This window comes from Sminthopsis crassicaudata, chromosome 3 (genome assembly GCF_048593235.1).
Source record: "Sminthopsis crassicaudata isolate SCR6 chromosome 3, ASM4859323v1, whole genome shotgun sequence".
NCBI lineage: Eukaryota > Metazoa > Chordata > Mammalia > Dasyuromorphia > Dasyuridae > Sminthopsis > Sminthopsis crassicaudata.
In genome coordinates this window covers 119,860,359-119,878,684 of record NC_133619.1, presented here as the reverse complement: position 1 = coordinate 119,878,684, position 18,326 = coordinate 119,860,359, and positions in this window count along the sequence as shown.

The window sequence follows — 18,326 nt, the reverse complement described above, 5'->3', positions numbered from 1 at the left end:
TCACTTTCTTTTTTTTTTTCTTCCAAAAATGACTAATATGGAAATGTTTTATATGATGCCACATGTATAAACTATATTAGATTGCTTGATATCTCAGGGAGTGAGGATGACAAATGAAGGGTTAGAATTTGGTACTCAAAACTTTAAAAAAAAGTTAAACATTATTTAACTGAAGAAAAAATAAAATATTATTTTAAAAGAAAAAGAAATGGTAGCAGGGACTTTACATCTAGGATATTTTTTGTATTTTGTACTTGTCTTTAAAGCTCTTCATAATCTGGATCTCACTTAGACTAATGGTATATTATTATGAGACATATACTCTATGTTTCAGCCATATTGCTCTATATGTTCTTCCTGGGAATAGTCTTTTCCTCAACCTTGCAGACCTTCATGTATAGGTTATCCTCATAACTGCAATATTCTTTCTCCTCATCTCTACCTCCTTCAGTTCCCTATCTTCTTTCAAGGCTCAGCTTAGGTACCACCACCTTGATATAGTGCTTCTTATGGTATTTTAGTTATTGATCAGTCATTTCAGCTGTGTCCAATTTCTTCATTTGGGATTTCCTTGGCAAAGATTGTGGAGCGGTTTGCCATTTCCTTTTCAGATCATTTTACAGATAAGGAAGCTGAGGCAAATAGGATTAAGTGACTTGCCCATGATCAAATAGGTATTAAGTATTTGAGACCTGATTTGTGTAGACAGAATCTTTTTCTGTTATTTGCTCATTTTCCTAGCCTATTATTTATAAACTCTTTTTAAAAGTAGGGCTTGGTTTCCAGGGTGGAGAGTAAAATGTCCCAAGCTTCAGAGGTTTTGTTTAACTATTTTTAGAGATCTTTCTTTGCACCTGATCATTATTTCTTTTCTGTCCTGGAATTATGAGGGTAGCTGATCCAGTATGGAAGTAAGTTCTAGTGTGCAAAAGCAATAAAGTCCTTCTTCAGTGCCAGTAAAGAGATCTCCTTTGGGCTGAGGTCTCTTGAAGCTTCCACTGCTACCGGATCCACTCCTGGTTTGCTGATTTCCCAAGATGAGTCTTCCTGACTTCAAATCCAATGCTATATCCACTGCACTATTTAACTACCTCTCTTAGTACCTAATTCATTGGTTTGTTCATGTTGTTGTCTTTGTTCTCAAAGAAGATAATGACAATGAATTGGATTTAAGTGAGACAGGGTTGTACAAAGTCACCAGCCTTGTCCTCTCTTCTGGAGTAACTAGATCCAATGCCAAAACATGGATCAAGATGACTGGAGATGCAATGGGAGATCTTGGTTTTTTAAGCTAAGTTTTTTTTTTAAGTCTCAGTTTGACAGAGAGAAAAAGCCCACTCAGTGATTACGATTAGTTAAGAAGACAAAAAATGGTCTTTTTGCCAAGTCAAAAAAAATCAATCAAGGAGGAGAATATCCTTAGAATTTCTGGCCAAATAAAAATAATTTCTGTTTATATTTACTCTCACCAATCATCTTCCAATCAATGATCAAATGAGACTTAGGCTAAACCTGTTGTGGCCAATTAATGAGAGATAGGGTAATTTGAATTTAAGACATGATCCTTAAACAAATCTAGCCCTCAAACCCTAAGATATTTTGTGAGGTTTAAACTAGTAAGTGATTAATAAATGCCTGTAATTATTCAAAATAGTTATATGGTATATGAGGATAATGAAAAACCAAGATATATATATAACCTAATCAGAATATCAAAATGTCTCAAAATTCCCAGTTTCTATTTTTTTTTCTGCAATCATAACTAACATCACAATGTCCAGACTGTCCCTGCCCCCAATACTCTTTCTATTCTGCTATTTCACAACAAGGTTAGCATAGCCTTAAACACTCCTGCAGAAATATTTTATCCTCACTCATCCTTTTCTTACCATCTGCCTTTCTATCAAAGAGATATCCTCTTTATTTTCTCCCTTTTCTCATTTTTTTTTTTTTTTTTTGGTTTTGGAACTACAGTCAAATTATCACATCTCTATTGGAAGGAGTATCTCAGCCTTCTACCCAAACCTCTATTCACCATCTTGGTGATTTTCCAAACAAAATTATTTTGCCCTGGTCCCTACTCCCCTATGCATTGTCATCTCCCTTGATTAAAATACAAGCTCCTTGAGGACAGGATTTTCACTTTTGTATTTGTATTTCCAGAGTTTAGTACAATATTTGATAAGTAGTAAGTCTCAATAGGTTATTTTTTATTCTTTAAATAAATCAATACTTGTCTCTCATTTCCACACCCAATCTCTTAGCCCTATTACATCTCAAGGTTGATAACTGGCAACTAGTATACAGAAAATTTGAATTCTTATCTCCTTCCTACTGAGAATTTAACAAATAGCTTAGACTTCCTGAATCTCCTTTACTTAATAAATCTTTATTTGCTTCATGGAAACACAACCAGATAATCTCTTGAGTTCCCTTACTAGTACTTAGTTATCAATTAGATATCACTTCTAGAGGTGTTTTTGTTTGTTTTTTGTTTTGCAATTTCTGAATTTTTAAATAAATGAATGTTTTTGAAAAAATTATCAGGTAAGACATAAATCTTGTTCAAAGATCATAGTTATTTACAACCTTCCAGTAGGTGAATGGATATCATGTTGTCAATACATATTTCATGAGTTATACTGTGTTGTTTTTCTACTGATATTAATTTAATGAGTACTTCTGTTTTTTACAGATTGGCTAATTAAATTTTAATTTTTCTGAAGTTTTTGGTTAGGCCTCTTAGTAATTGGCCTCTGGACAGCTGAACATGAAAAGAGTGAGTTTTGTAGAGTAGTAGGTAATATAGGCTATTTAAACAGGCTGCTCATAAATGAAGGATTATAATCTTATATCAGTACTCAGATGGTGTACCCTGGAGGCTTTCCATCTGGTTCATGTATTTTTAATAACATGATCCTGTGACTATAGTTAAAGCCTTGTAACATTTTTTGTTGTCATTGGCTTCTAGGTAAATTGAATCCCAACAAAACCAGGAGAAGCAGCTCAAAACAATAACAGATACTCTCTCTGTTTGTATATAAGCATGCTATTCAAGACAGTATCAAGGTCACTACTATGAAATGCACAAGTTCCTTATAAACAGGTAGAGTGGAAGCCATAATTTGCTTTTCTGGTCCTCAAGAGTATTTTTATCAATATGATTACCATTTCTTTCTAATTATTTTACAGTAATGAAACTTGGCCCATTCAAAAATTGTTCTTTCTGATTGTTTTTTTTTTTTTTCTATTACTTGATTTGAAGTAGAATATCCCAGACTTCTTTAAAAGTTTGAGTTTTGATTTCTCCTTCTATGGAACGAACATTTGCCCAATAGATCATAGATCTGTGATCTTCACCATGTGGTGCAGAATGAAATCCTTCTACACATCTGGTTGCTCACTTCTTTCCATAAATAAGAAAATATGCATTCATTCAACAATATATTTTGAATGGAATCTATGAGAATGGTACTCAGTAGTAAAGCTTATAGCAGATATTGTCAAGAACTTATCATGGGATTTGATACACCTCTGTCTCTTTCAAGTCTTTAAATAAAAGTTTCTTGTCTTTCTGAATTGACTTTGTCATACTACTGATGACAGAAGACTAAGGTCTCAGAGGAGAATGTCTATGTTGTCATGATTTTGGTATTATCAACACATGAAATGATAATTTTATATAAGTTTCTAGAGAGATTTATAGAATCTGATACACCTTTGTAAACCCTAGTTATCACCATACATGAAAGTAAGGCATCCAATGTGACTGTAAGCAGAGAATACTTGAATAGATATATGACCTTATCAATTCCCTCCATTGATTTATATTACGACCCATCCAAACCTTCATAACCCATCTTAATCTTGCTTGTCTTCCCCCATATATCTTCTACAGAATATCTCAACCTTCTGGCAGACTTCTTCCAAGTTTGTTTGTTTTTTAAACATTTGGCTTTTGGTATGTATCATAGAAACATTCTTTTTTGATATTTATACAACTTTTATCTTACTTTTTAAGCTATTTACATTTACAGCTTCTATTTCTTTTCCACACATAAGAAGGTGATTCTAAGATCTCATTGGAGAAAGGTTTTCTTTGGTTATAGCTCAGTGCTTCAAGATATTAAGTGATGTATTAACAATCACCATAGATGTAAATACAATCATTAATATGTTACACTGCCAGAATCTCTGACTGATGCAGTTGTAAAGTGTTAACAACTATCATCTGTTCTATCAAATATAAACATAATCCTGAAGCAATTTTCCCAGGCAAGTTACATGTAAGAAGCAAATGTAATTAAGAACTTAAAAAAAAAAAAAAAAGCTTACACTCAGCGAAAGAACTCTGGGAGATGACTATGAACCACTACATAGAATTTCCAATCCCTCTAATTTTGTTTGCCTGCATATTTGATTTCCTTCACAGGCTAATTGTACACTATTTCAAAGTCCGATTCTTTTTGTTCAGCAAAACAACTGTTTGGTCATATATTGAATTTAATTTATACTCTAACATATTTAACATGTATTGGTCGACCTGCTATCTGGGGGGGAGGGGAAAAATTGGAACAAATGTTTTGGCAATTGTCAGTGTTGAAAAATTACCTATGCAAATATCGGGTAAATAAAAACTATTAAAAAAAAAAAAAGCTTTTACTAATAACAGCTATTCTAATGTTAGCATGGAATCCACACTTATGACTTTGTAGTTTGGTAGTTAATTAAACAATCTTTCTAGCTGCTTACATTGTATAATCATTATCAAGATCAATTCAAAAAAACATTTATTAAGTGCTCTGTGCATTGTGTGCACAAAAGAAAATAGGAAAAGTAGAAGTACAAAAAAACAGTTTTGTGAGAAATTTAAGAGCTCCACCCTCCAACTGGAAGGGAGAAAAGGCTGAGGGAGTTGACAAGGTATTGAGTTCACAGCATGAGATATTGGGAAGATTTCATTTATCAGCTGATTTCACCAAACTCATTCCCTAAACAGAAGTGCAGTTGGAAAGCAGAAAATGAGTTGTCATCTGCATTAGCATCATCATCATAATTCCTTGCTTTTATAAGAAAATAAGTGAAGGAACTAAATTTCAACCTTTGGGACTTCTTAATGTGCCATCAACTGTCTCTTTATAGGGAAAATCAAACCAATACATGAACTTTTTATGCATCTCAGATAACCAAGTTTGAACCCAGTTTTAACCTTAGCTACTTGTCCATTTAACTTCCCAGGGTCTCAATTGTCTCAATTTCTCTCTGTCTCTGTCTCTCTGTGTTTCTGTCTCTGCCTCTCTCTCTCTCTCTCTCTCTCTCTCTCTCTCTCTCTCTCTCTCTCTCTCTCTCTCTCTCTCTCTCTCTCTCTCTTCTATCTCTCTATGTCTCTCTCTTTTTCTGTCTCTGTGTCTCTCTGTCTTTCTCAAGTAGAATGCATCTTCTTAAATATATAGGCAGATATCTGCACTCTTAATATTATTTCCCAATTGAGAGCTTATTTGCTGCTTCATCTCTTCATACTTTAATCCATTCTCCATGTAGCCATCAAAGTAATTTTCCTAAAATGTACGTGTGATCATGTCATTCCTGCTTCCTACTATTATGGCTTCCTACTACAAAATTTAAGATCAAATTTAAGCTTCTCTGTGTTGCTTATAACACTCTTCACAACCTGGCTGCTTCTCATCTTTCTAGTTTTTATGGACATCCTTGTCTCCCTCTTTAACAAGCAAACACTTTGAGAGCTATGACATATTTCTTCAGACCTTTTTGTCTGCAGAGTTTAACACTGTTTCTGGTTCATGGTAAGCAGTTAATAAATGCTCATCATATAGTGGAAAGTGTATCATTCCTGTATCAAAAGATCTGGAATACAATCCTGGCTCTGCCATTTACATAATTAGGAAATGGTGATACAAAAATTATTTTGATGATACAAAATTATTTATCTTCAAGAAGAGAATAACAAAGTCTTATGTATCTTTCTAGCTATGGACCCTTGCTAAACATAATCTCCATGTACAGAGAAGGTAGTTAATTTATAGCTAAATGCATATGGTGGCTTAAGAGACACAGCAGTTTGCTGTGCTTTGTATAGGTCTCCAGCTAGCCAAGTTTGTTAGTTCTTTCTCTTTTTAAAAATGTTCTTAAATGTAGGTCCATAGCTCTCCAATACCTCCAAACCAAAGAGTCATGAATAGATTAACAAGACTTGTGAACTTAGAACTTAACATTTAGTAACTTTGTTTGAAAATAATTGCTTTCCTTGGTAACTAAGTATTTTAAACTTTTAAAAAGCATTCTGAGAAGGGGTCCATGAACATTCCCAAATTGTCAAAAGGGTCCATGAAACAAAAAATATTATTGACACCTGCTCTAAAAATAAGTTTATACCCTCTTCTATTCCTTGTGAGGACATAATATTATCAGTACCAGAACGAGATTGTAGTAGTTCTAAAGATTCTATAATGAATGCCTGGTCCTATTTTTTTTTCTTGTCTTCATTACTCTAGTCATCCACTCATGAGACAAAAACTTCCTGAAGGCTTTACATGATATCGAAGGCACAATACTAGGAGCTGAGTGCCCACAGATAGGATCATTTAACTACCATTAAGTCTGCTAAAGAATCTGGGATCAATTCAACTTGTAAGAAGGGGAAAACTAAGTCAGCATAGCTCAGGCAACTCAGATCAACTTAGCCTTGTTGCTGGCCCCTCTCTAATCTTACATATTCATTCTATGAAAGACAAAAACATTTATTTACAAGGTCTAAATATAAAGCCCCACTATCTTCTGACACACTCCACATGTTTTCTGTTGTACAGTAGGTGTTGAGGACAGAGACCTGCCCTTTTATTCAAAATATCTTTTTGTTCCACATTCTACATTCTACTCCAATTTTATATTCCCTTAGATTTTCCATACACATATTTACTCTGAAAGTAAAGACCAACATGGATGGCAACATTGCAACTTTCTCCCAGCATAAAGAAATGAGTTTTAAAGCAGTATCCTTTGTAACCAGAAAGAGATTTTATCATGTCCTTAAACATTCAGAAATGTAGCTTGAGTTATTTTTTTAACAAAAAAATTTAATAAGCCATACTACTTCCAAGCAAATTTTAGAACATCTTTTCTATTTCCTGGTGTTAATATTCTCGTAAGATATTCTGGATGTAGTCTGTTAGATGGTCAAATGGAAGTAGTTGTTACAAAAACAAAAAGCCTTCTGAGACTCAGAAGTCCTATAAACAGAAGTCTGGTCACAAGCAAAGATTATCTTGATTGATCATAGGTTTTGAGTGTACTTCTCTTGCCCCTTTCAAACTCCCCACTCTCTTGTGATTCATTCAACTAGAAGAACAAAGTTGCAGAAATGATTGGAAAAAGTTGTCAGAAAACTTGCACGTGTATCTTTTTTTGGAAAAATTGGAGAGTAATGTGAAATCATTTACTGTGTTCAGTGTCTTAAAATGAGCTGAGAGAGTAGAGAAGAGAGAAGCAATCAAAATAATAAGAAAACAGCAGGTGCTTTAGATAAATAGAATGTGTTTTCTCTTGCAAAAAAGAAGGAAGGAAGGAAGGAAGGAAGGAAGGAAGGAAGGAAGGAAGGAAGGAAGGAAGGAAGGAAGGAAGGAAGGAAGGAAGGAAGGAAGGAAGGAAGGAAGGAAGGAAGGAAGGAAGGAAGGAAGGAAGGAAGGAAAGGAAAGGGAAGGGAAGGGAAGGAAGGAAAGGGAAGGGAAGGAAGGAAGGAAGGGAAGGAAGGAAGGGAAGGAAGGAAGGAAGGAAAGGAAGGAAGGAAAGGAAGAGAAAGGAAGGAAGGAAAGGAAGAGAAAGACAGGAAGGAAAGGAAGGAAGGGAGAGAGGAAAGAAAAGGCAGAGAAAGGAGGGAAGGAAGAATAAAACAAGGGAGAAAGCATGAACACAAATAAGCGAACACAAAAAATGTGCAAATAAAATACACAGTAATTTTCTGAGGTTAGCACACTGATAGTAATTGCAGAAAAAAAAAGATACAGATTATGAGAACATAGAGGGTGAGTGAAGAGAAGGAAATAGATGCAAAAGTTGTTATGGAAGAAGAATCAATAAGACTGCATCTAATTGAATTTTTAAGTGATGAAGAATAAAAAGTTGAAGTAATTTCCTTTTATTTTATATCTAGAGGGATGATGATGAGCTTCATAGAAATAAGGGAGTTTAAAAAATGGATTTGGAGAGGAGAGAAATTCTGTCTTGAGCACATTTCTTAGGAAATACCTCAGGAAATAAGGTTGGAAATATCTGATAGGCAATTGAATTAGGGCATAATATCACTGCATCATCCTCTATTATGTCCTTATGTAGATGCACATTATCTTGGGGTATAAATAAACCAAACTACAAACTCAAAAAAAAAAAAAAAAGAAAATTTTGGACAACATGGGAAGGAGACACAAGACAAAATACTCTAGCATCACTAGAGCTATATTTTGTGTCCTAGTCTTTAACAGTCTCTTCTGCTCAAACTCAGATTATTTTTATAGCACTTTTTACTTCCCATCATGTGAAGTAGTAGTATGATGTCCATACATTCATTCTACCTCATCAAATGATATCTCTCTAACATTCATCACCAATTTTGGTATGCCAATAATCTTTCTATAGCCTATTGTGGTGATGTTCTTAGCAGAGCCAAATGCAACTGCAAAACATTGTTGATACAACCAATTATTTCCTTTTCAACTAATTACTCTAATTTTGGGGGGAACTTGTTCACCTCACTAGGAACATCAGCTAGTTTGCATTCTTCCAGCACCCAATCCCACACGTTTCCAATCACACAGGGTCATACTGAAGTGATAGCACTGGAAGGGACTTCACAAGTCAGTAGACACAAACCCAGAAATTAAGACCCATAGAACTGAAAAATTGCCCAAGATCACACAGAATTTGCATTTGAAACCAAGTTGTTTGATCCTGTGTCTGCTATTCTCTCCACTGTTACATAATGCAAGACATATGCTTTCATAGTTCCAAAAAAGAATAAAGAATTTTCATTTCAAAAAGAAAAAAAATGTGCAAATGAAAAAAAAAAGTCTCTTAGTTCTGAAATTAAGGGACTCCAGGATACTTCATGTTGATAGATTCAAATATATTTGACTGCATTTAGAAACCTAGGGACCTGGAAAATTTAGTGGCATTATGAGCTGGTACATTAAGGAGAGTCTCCAAGGAGACAAAGGAAGATTCACTAGAAAAGTGATGGCCATACTCACCTTGAATGAAAAATGAATAATGAGTAATAAAGGCTGATGAAAACAGAAATAGTGATTATATATTAAGAACAAAATTAAACAACCATAGGTAGATTTTATGTCCTCTCTGCAAAAGAAAGTTCAATTGATATTGTTTTCTATTTTACATTCTACTTTCCAATTAAAAAAAAACTTTACAAACAAGGTACTCTTCATAGGAACCAGAAAATACTGTTAATAATTAAAGCAGAGTTCTCATGTGTAAAAGGAGAAACCATCAAATTCATTAATAATCTCATGTGCTGATAAACTATATAAGAGACATTCACAAAGTGAGGTACCAATTTCTTAAAATGTGGTTCTTGACCTTGTATGGAGCTGGGGAGTGGGGTTAGTGCCTCTGGCTCCCGGTTTTCCTTCAATTCTATCCTCTGTCTTACACCCAAAAAACAAGAACTCCATAAGAACCCACAATCAGTAGCATCCCTATCCCACTGCTTCTGCATTTCATTAGGCATGTGCTGGATCCTTCCCACTCAGAGCTTCATCTCAAAAGCTTTTGGGCCTGGCATTCTTTATCAGAAAAGTTTCCTTCTGTAGTCACCTGCATTCAGATCTCCCTGCTTATTGCTTCAGTGGAGTTGGCTGGAAGGTATTTACACATCACACTGACCAAATCTCTATCCTGTGATTTTTCTTTAAATCATCTCTGGTTGTCCCAGGAGAACCATTGTTCTGCCCCAACTCTTATTTGTTTTTCACCAGTCTATGTTCTCCCTGAGATGCAATTTTGTTTTGTTTATGGGGCAGATCTGGAGAGCTTGAAATTTGTTTTGCCTAATCCTCCACCTTCCCAATACCCTTCCTTTACCACTTTCTAATACCGACCTAACATTTATTTATTTTACTTTTATCTTGTTATGTCTCCCCAATGGTATATAGACTGCTTGAAGCTAGAACTATTTCATTTTTGTCTCTGTATCCATATACAGACCAGTGCCTACAATATTGTTGCCAATCAATAAATATGTTCTGAACTCAATTAATATCATTGATATTTATATCAGAGAATTGGGTTCAAACTTTGGCTCTTCTGCTACCAATCTAGAACAACTCATTTAATCTTGCCAAGTATTAGCTTCCTAAACTTTAAATAAAGGTGTTAGACTTGATAACCCCCATATATTTTATCCTGCTCTGGATCTGTGATTAGATGCTCTGAAGTCCTTTCCAGCTCTCAATGTAAACCTATGAGTTGTCACATCAACCAGCATATGTCAGGGTGATGTAGAAATCTGGCATATTAAAGTCAGAATAGAACAGGATTTGAATCCTGCCTTGACACCTTGGCATCAAACATGTCTGAATCTCACTTTCTTTACGTGGAAAATGGAAATAATACCAGTGTCCTACCTCATAAAAAATCAATTGTTGTAAAGATAAATTGAGATAATATGTGTAAAGCAATTTATCAATCTTAGAACCCTGTGAAAATATGCCATTACTTTATAATCAGCATTATGATCATTTTGGTTTTTCTTTTTCTTAATGTATGTCTTTGGTCACAAATGTATATGATTTTTGCTTTCTGACTACTCACTATATTATAACTCGAGTACTTCATGCATGGTTCATGAAGGTGGCAATAGTTTTTTGAAACCAGCAGAATTCATGTTCTTAAAGGTCAACAAAAACTGGAAAGACTCCCCAGGGTCATCCAATACAAAAATCACCATTTAAGGGTCCACTGTGTGTAGAAATTGGATTATGAAGAACAGGAAAAGATTATAAATTTGTAGTTCAAGCAGTATCATAACAAAGCTCAGAGAGGCTTTTTAACCAAACAGATTCTGGAATTATAAATGTTTAGTGAGAAAAAATCTCAAATATCATATACCTACTTTATTACATATTTAAGAGAAATGGCAAGTGGTACATAATAGATGTGAAGTTTTATGTACTATCCTTTTTTTCCATTATACTTTGTTATGGAAATGCTTGTTTTATTTTATTTTAATTCAGAATAAATAAATAATTTTCAAAATATTGGGGCTTTGCTCAGCATAGGAGTATGGAGCAAATTATAGATCCTGATTATTGAAGTATACTATTTGACATGTATCATTAATTTTGCATTAGCTAATTCTTCTATGTTTATAGAACACTGAATTGACAATCCATTATTTTTCCCATATCATAACATTTCCATGACTTCTTTGAAAACTCATGTTCATTATTACTCAGGGGATAAGCTGTCAGTATAGTAGTATAACAACCATATGAAAGATATCTCCAAAGGACTACTAATAAAAGAAATGTAAATCCAATCAACTCTGAAGTTTCACCTCACACGCAATAAATTGACTTTTTTAAAGATAGAAATACTCAGTGTTGGAAAGGTTGTGGGAAAACAGGGATATTAATGAATTGTTGATAGAGCTTTTAACTTCTGGAAAACAATTTAGAATTTTGTTTTAAAAAAAAAATGAAAAGGGCCCATGACTTATGATCCAGAAATCCTCCTATTGGGCATACAACCAACAGAAGTTAAAAGCAGCATAAGCTACTCCAAAATATTCACAGCATATTTTCTTTTTTTTTTTTTTTTTTTTTTTTTATTATATATATATTTTATAATATTATCCCTTGTATTCATTTTTCCAAATTGCCCCCCCTCCCTCTATTCCCTCCCCCCGACGACAGGCAATACCATACATTTTACATGTGTTACAATATAGTCTAGGTACAATACATGTGTGTGAATATCATTTTCTTGTTGCACAATAAACATTAGAATCCGAAGGTACATGCAACCTGGGCAGACAGATATTAGTGCTAACAATTTACATTCGCTTCCCAGTGTTCCTTCTCTGGGTATAGTTATTTCTGTCCATCATTGATCAACTGGAAGTGAGTTGGATCTTCTTTATGTTGAAGATTTCCACTTCCATCAGAATACATCCTCATACAGTATTGTTGTTGAAGTATACAGTGATCTTCTGGTTCTGCTCATTTCACTCAGCATCAGTTGACCTAAGTCTCTCCAGGCCTCTCTGTATTCCTCCTGCTGGTCATTTCTTACAGAGCAATAATATTCCATAACCTTCATATACCACAATTTACCCAACCATTCTCCAACTGATGGACATCCATTCATCTTCCAGTTTCTAGCTACAACAAAAAGAGCTGCTACAAACATTTTGGCACATATATGTCTCTTTCCGCTCTTTAGTATTTCTTTGGGATATAATCCCAGTAGTAGCGCTGTTGGGTCAAAGGGTATGCACAGTTTGATAACTTTTTGGGCATAATTCCAGATTGCTCTCCAGAATGGCTGGATTCTTTCACAACTCCACCAGCAATGTATCAGTGTCCCAATTTCCCCACATCCCCTCCAACATTTGTCATTATTTGTTCCTGTCATCTTAGCCAATCTGACAGGTGTGTAGTGGTATCTCAGAGTGGTCTTAATTTGCATTTCTCTGATCAGTAGTGATTTGGAACACTCTTTCATGTGAGTGGATATAGTTTCAGTTTCTTCCTCTGAGAATTGTCTGTTCATATCCTTTGACCATTTATCAATTGGAGAATGGTTCGGTTTCTTATAAATTATGGTCAGTTCTCTATATATTTTGGAAATGAGACCTTTGTCAGAACCTTTGTTTTTAAAAATATTTTCCCAATTTGTTACTTCCCTTCTAATCTTGTTTGCATTAGTATTATTTGTACAGAAACTTTTTAGTTTGATGTAATCAAAATCTTCTATTTTGTGATCAATAATGATCTCTAGTTCTCCTCTGGTCATAAATTCCTTCCTCCTCCACAAGTCTGAGAGGTAGATTATCCTCTGTTCCTCTAATCTATTTATTATCTCCCTCTTTATGCCTAAATCATGGACCCATTTTGATCTTATCTTGGTATATGGTGTTAAGTGTGGATCCATATCTAATTTCTGCCATACTAATTTCCAGTTTTCCCAACAGTTTTTTCCGAATAATGAATTTTTATCCCTAATGTTGGAATCTTTGGGTTTGTCAAAGATTAGATTGCTATAGATGTACCCTTTTTTGTCCTTTGTATCTAATCTGTTCCACTGATCTACCGGTCTATTTCTTAGCCAATACCAAATGGTTTTGGTGACTGCTGCTATATAATATAGCTTTAGATCAGGTACACTTAGACCACCTTCCTCTGAGTTTTTTTTCATTAGTTCCCTTGAAATTCTTGACCTTTTATTCTTCCATATGAATTTTGTTGTTATTTTTTCTAGGTCATTAAAATAGTTTCTTGGGAGTCTGATTGGTATAGCACTAAATAAATAGATTAGTTTGGGGAGTATTGTCATCTTTATTATATTCGCTCGGCCTATCCAAGAGCACTGAATGTCTTTCCAATTATTTAAATCTGATTTTATTTTTGTGGCAAGTGTTTTGTAATTTTTCTCATATAATTCCTGACTTTTCTTTGGTAGATGGATTCCCAAATATTTTATACTCTCAACATTTGTTTGGAATGGAATTTCTCTTTGTATCTCTTGCTGTTGCATTTTGTTAGTGATATATAAAAATGCCGAGGATTTATGTGGATTTATTTTGTATCCTGCCACTTTGCTGAAATTTTGAATTATTTCTAGTAGCTTTTTAGCAGAGTCTTTGGGGTTCTCTAAGTATACCATCATGTCATCTGCAAAAAGTGATAGTTTAATTTCCTCATTTCCTACTCTAATTCCTTGAGTCTCTTTCTCGGCTCTTATTGCCGAGGCTAGCGTTTCTAGTACTATATTGAATAGTAATGGTGATAGTGGGCAACCTTGTTTCACTCCTGATCTTACTGGGAAAGGTTGCAGTTTATTTCTATTGCATATTATGCTTACTGACGGTCTTAAATATATACTCCTGATTATTCTAAGGAATAATCCATTTATTCCTATACTCTCAAGAGTTTTTAGTAGGAATGGATGTTGGATTTTGTCAAATGCTTTTTCTGCATCTATTGAGATGATCATATGGTTCTTATTAATTTGATTATTAATATGGTCAATTATATTAATAGTTTTCCTAATATTAAACCAGCCCTGCATTCCTGGAATAAATCCTACTTGATCATAGTGTATTATCTTGGAGATAATTTTCTGAAGTCTTTTTGCTAATATCTTATTTAAGATTTTAGCATCAATATTCATTAAGGAGATTGGTCTATAATTTTCTTTCTCAGTTTTCGATCTACCAGGTTTAGGTATCAGTACCATGTCTGTGTCATAAAAGGAATTTGGTAGGACTCCTTCATCCCCTATTTTTTCAAATAATTTATATAACATTGGGGCTAATTGTTCTTTAAATGTTTGGTAGAATTCACATGTGAATCCATCTGGCCCTGGGGATTTTTTCCTGGGGAGTTGATTAATAGCTTGTTCTATTTCTTTTTCTGAAATGGGACTATTTAAGCAATTTATCTCCTCCTCTGTTAATCTAGGGAGCCTATATTTTTGGAGGAAGTCATCCATTTCACTTAAGTTATCAAATTTATTGGCATAAAGTTGGGCAAAGTAACTCCTTATTATTTCTCTAATTTCTTCTTCATTGGTGGAAAGATCCCCCTTTTCATTTGTAAGACTATCAATTTGATTTTCCTCTTTCTTTTTTTTGATCAAATTTACCAAATGTTTATCTATTTTATTGGCTTTTTCATAAAACCAACTCTTGGTTTTATTTATTAATTCAATAGTTTTTTTACTTTCAATTTTATTGATTTCTCCTTTTAATTTTTGTATTTCGAGTTTAATTTTTGGTTGGGGGTTTACAATTTGGTCTTTTTCTAGCCTTTTAAGTTGTAAGCCCAATTCGTTAATCTTCTCTTTCTCAATTTTCTTCAAATAAGCCTCTAAAGATATAAAATTTCCCCTTATTACTGCTTTAGCTGCATCCCAAAGATTTTGATATGATGTCTCATCATTATCATTATCTTGGGTGAAATTATTAATTGTTTCTATAATTTGCTCTTTCACCCAGTCATTCTTTAAGATGAGATTATTCAGTTTCCAATTACTTTTTGGTCTATTTACCCCTAACTTTTTACTGAATGTAGCTTTTATTGCATTGTGATCTGAGAAGAAGGCATTTATTATTTCTGCCTTCCTACATTTAATTTTGACATCTTTATGTCCTAGTATATGGTCAATTTTTGTATAGGATCCATGAACTGCTGAGAAGAAAGTATATTCCTTCCTATTCACAGCATATTTTCTACTGCTAGCAAATAACTGGAAACAAGTAGATGCCCATCTATGGATAAATAACTAAACAAGCTGTGGTAAATTAATGATTTACCACCAATTAATTATTTAATACCACGAGATATTTATAAATATGAATGCTTACAGAGAAGTATAGGGATAACTTGAGAATTATCATAATGTAATGGATGGAGGTTAGTTTTGGAGTCAGGAAAATGATGATTCAAGTCCTATCCCTGGCTCATTACCCTAAACAAGGCATTTTTAAGGACATGAGCAATTTTCTGAAAACTATAAATTGCAAAATAGTTGCTGATATACATTGGTAGAAAGAATTTTCCTCACCATGGAATTGTCTAGATCAATGAAAACACTGGTCCAAACCAAAAGAATTGCAAAGAATGATATAGAGCTGATATAAAGTAAGCACAAAAGAGAAAACATTATACATGATGAAACAATGGATGACAGAATGAATTATAAAGAACATTTATTAGACACTATAAGCCAATCACTCAAGACCAAAATAAAAAAAAAAAATAAAACAAACCACAAACAAAAATCTATGAACCGTTATGCCAAAAGAGCTACATTCTAATAGCAAAGGACTAGGAGGGATATTTTGATTTGGAAAATTGCACAGGGAATCCATAGTTGATTATATTGAGATATATTTTCCAGGAGTAATGTAGGCATTAATTTGATCATGGTTCCAGCATTAGAAAATAAAATGAGGGAATGGAAAGAAGGAAAGGGGGAGGCAGCAATACTGGGTGCTCTCATCTCTTAGAGGCAGAAATTTGATGCTTGGTAAAAAAGGAATTTCAAGGGACTCCTGTGATGTACATAATTAAAAGAAATAATCAGTAAAACTGTATCTTGTTTTAAAAAAGATACTATAGGCAATGAAATAATATCAATATTAAACATATTCATGAAATGATATAATATCTCAATTCTTAAAGAAAAGTTATATGAGTTACAGGAAGGAATAGTTGGTAAAACATAATAGTAGAAGACCTCAAATAAAAGTAGTTTAAAAAATAAGGATATGAATAAAATTTCACATATGAAAGACCCCTGGAGAAAATTAAATGAAAATAGAAAGGAGTAAACCTTTTTTTTTTCCTCAGCTATATGTGACATCATCACAAAAATTTCTCAAACAATAGCAAAAAAAGCAGAAACCTTAAATTTATCCTTTTTAGATCACATTGTAATAAAAATTACATTCTATAAGGGCCTTTGAAGTATTGGTGAAAAATAAATTGGAAATTAAATAATTTAATCCTAAAGAATGAGTGGGACAAAGAATAAGTCAATGAAACAATCTATATTTCTTTTTTAAAAATATAATGACAACAATGAAACAACATACCAAAAGTTGTGAGAAAAAAGCCAAAATGGTACTTTAGTGAAAATGTAAAGGCCTATGTTAATACTAAAGAGAAAAAGCAAATCCATGAATTGGCCATGCAAATAAAATAACTGGAAAAAAAGAACAAATTAAAAATCCCTAATTAAATACTGAAATAAAAATACTGTAAAGTAAAGAAGAAATTAATAAAGTGAAAAATAATTGAACTAACAAAATATGATCTGGTTTAATAAAAAACCCACTAACCTAGATATATCATTAGTTATGATTATTTTTCAAAAGAAGAAAAACATTTACCAGTGACAAAAAATGAAAAGAGTGAAGGAGTTATCCATTAAAATACAATTAAGGCAATTATTTGGAGTTATTTTACCAATTATATTCAAATAAATGTGACATTATAAGTGAAATAGATGAATGTTTATGAAAACATGTTACTCAGATTAATATAAGGACATATAGTACTTTAATGACACCATCTTGGGAAAAAATAAACAAATCATAAATTAGCTTCCTAAGAAAACTCCTCCAGGACCAAATAGACTACAATCGAATTCTACCAAACATTTGAAGAACAAAAATTAATGTGAATACTATGAAATAATGAAAGCTATTTGAGAGATAATTCAAAAAGGAGTCTCACCAAATTGCTTCTATGATACAAACACAATTTTTATACCTAAATTAGGGAGTGCAAAAACAGAGAAAGAAAATTATAGACCAATTTCCCTAATGAATATTGATGAAAAAATTAATAAAATATGAATGAGAAAACTATAATAATATATTGCAAGGGTCATGCATTATAACCAGAATTTATGCCAGGAATGCAGTGTTTGTCCAATATTAGGAAAACTATCCACACAATTCACCATGTCAATAACAAAAATTATTTTTGTCAATAAATATAGAAAACACATTTGACAAAATGAAACATCTCCTATTAAAAATACAAGAAAACATAAGAATCAATGGAACCTTTCTTAAAATGTTAAGTAGTAAGTATCTAAAACCAAGAACAGGCATTGTTTTCTAATGGGAATAAACTAGAAACCTTTTCAATAAGATCAGGAGCGAAGCAAGGATGTTCATTACAACCATTACTTTTCAATATTGTAGTAGAAATCCTAACTATAGCAATAAGACAAGAAAAAAAAAAGAAATTCAAAGAATAAGATTAGGCAATGAAGAAATAAAATTATCACTATGCAGATGACGGGATAGTATGATATATGGCTAAACAAACTGTGGTTTTTAATTATGATATCTGTTTTGTAAGAAAGGATTAAAGGAATGATTTCTGAAAAATCTAGGAAGATATATGAATAGATGGAAAATGAAATAGAAAACACTAGAATACTGTAGACAGAAACAGCAATATTGTGATGATAATTAACTGTGAAAGATTTAGCTATTCTGATCAATACAATGATCCACTACACTTCTAATGGACTCATGATAAAAAATGGTATCCTCC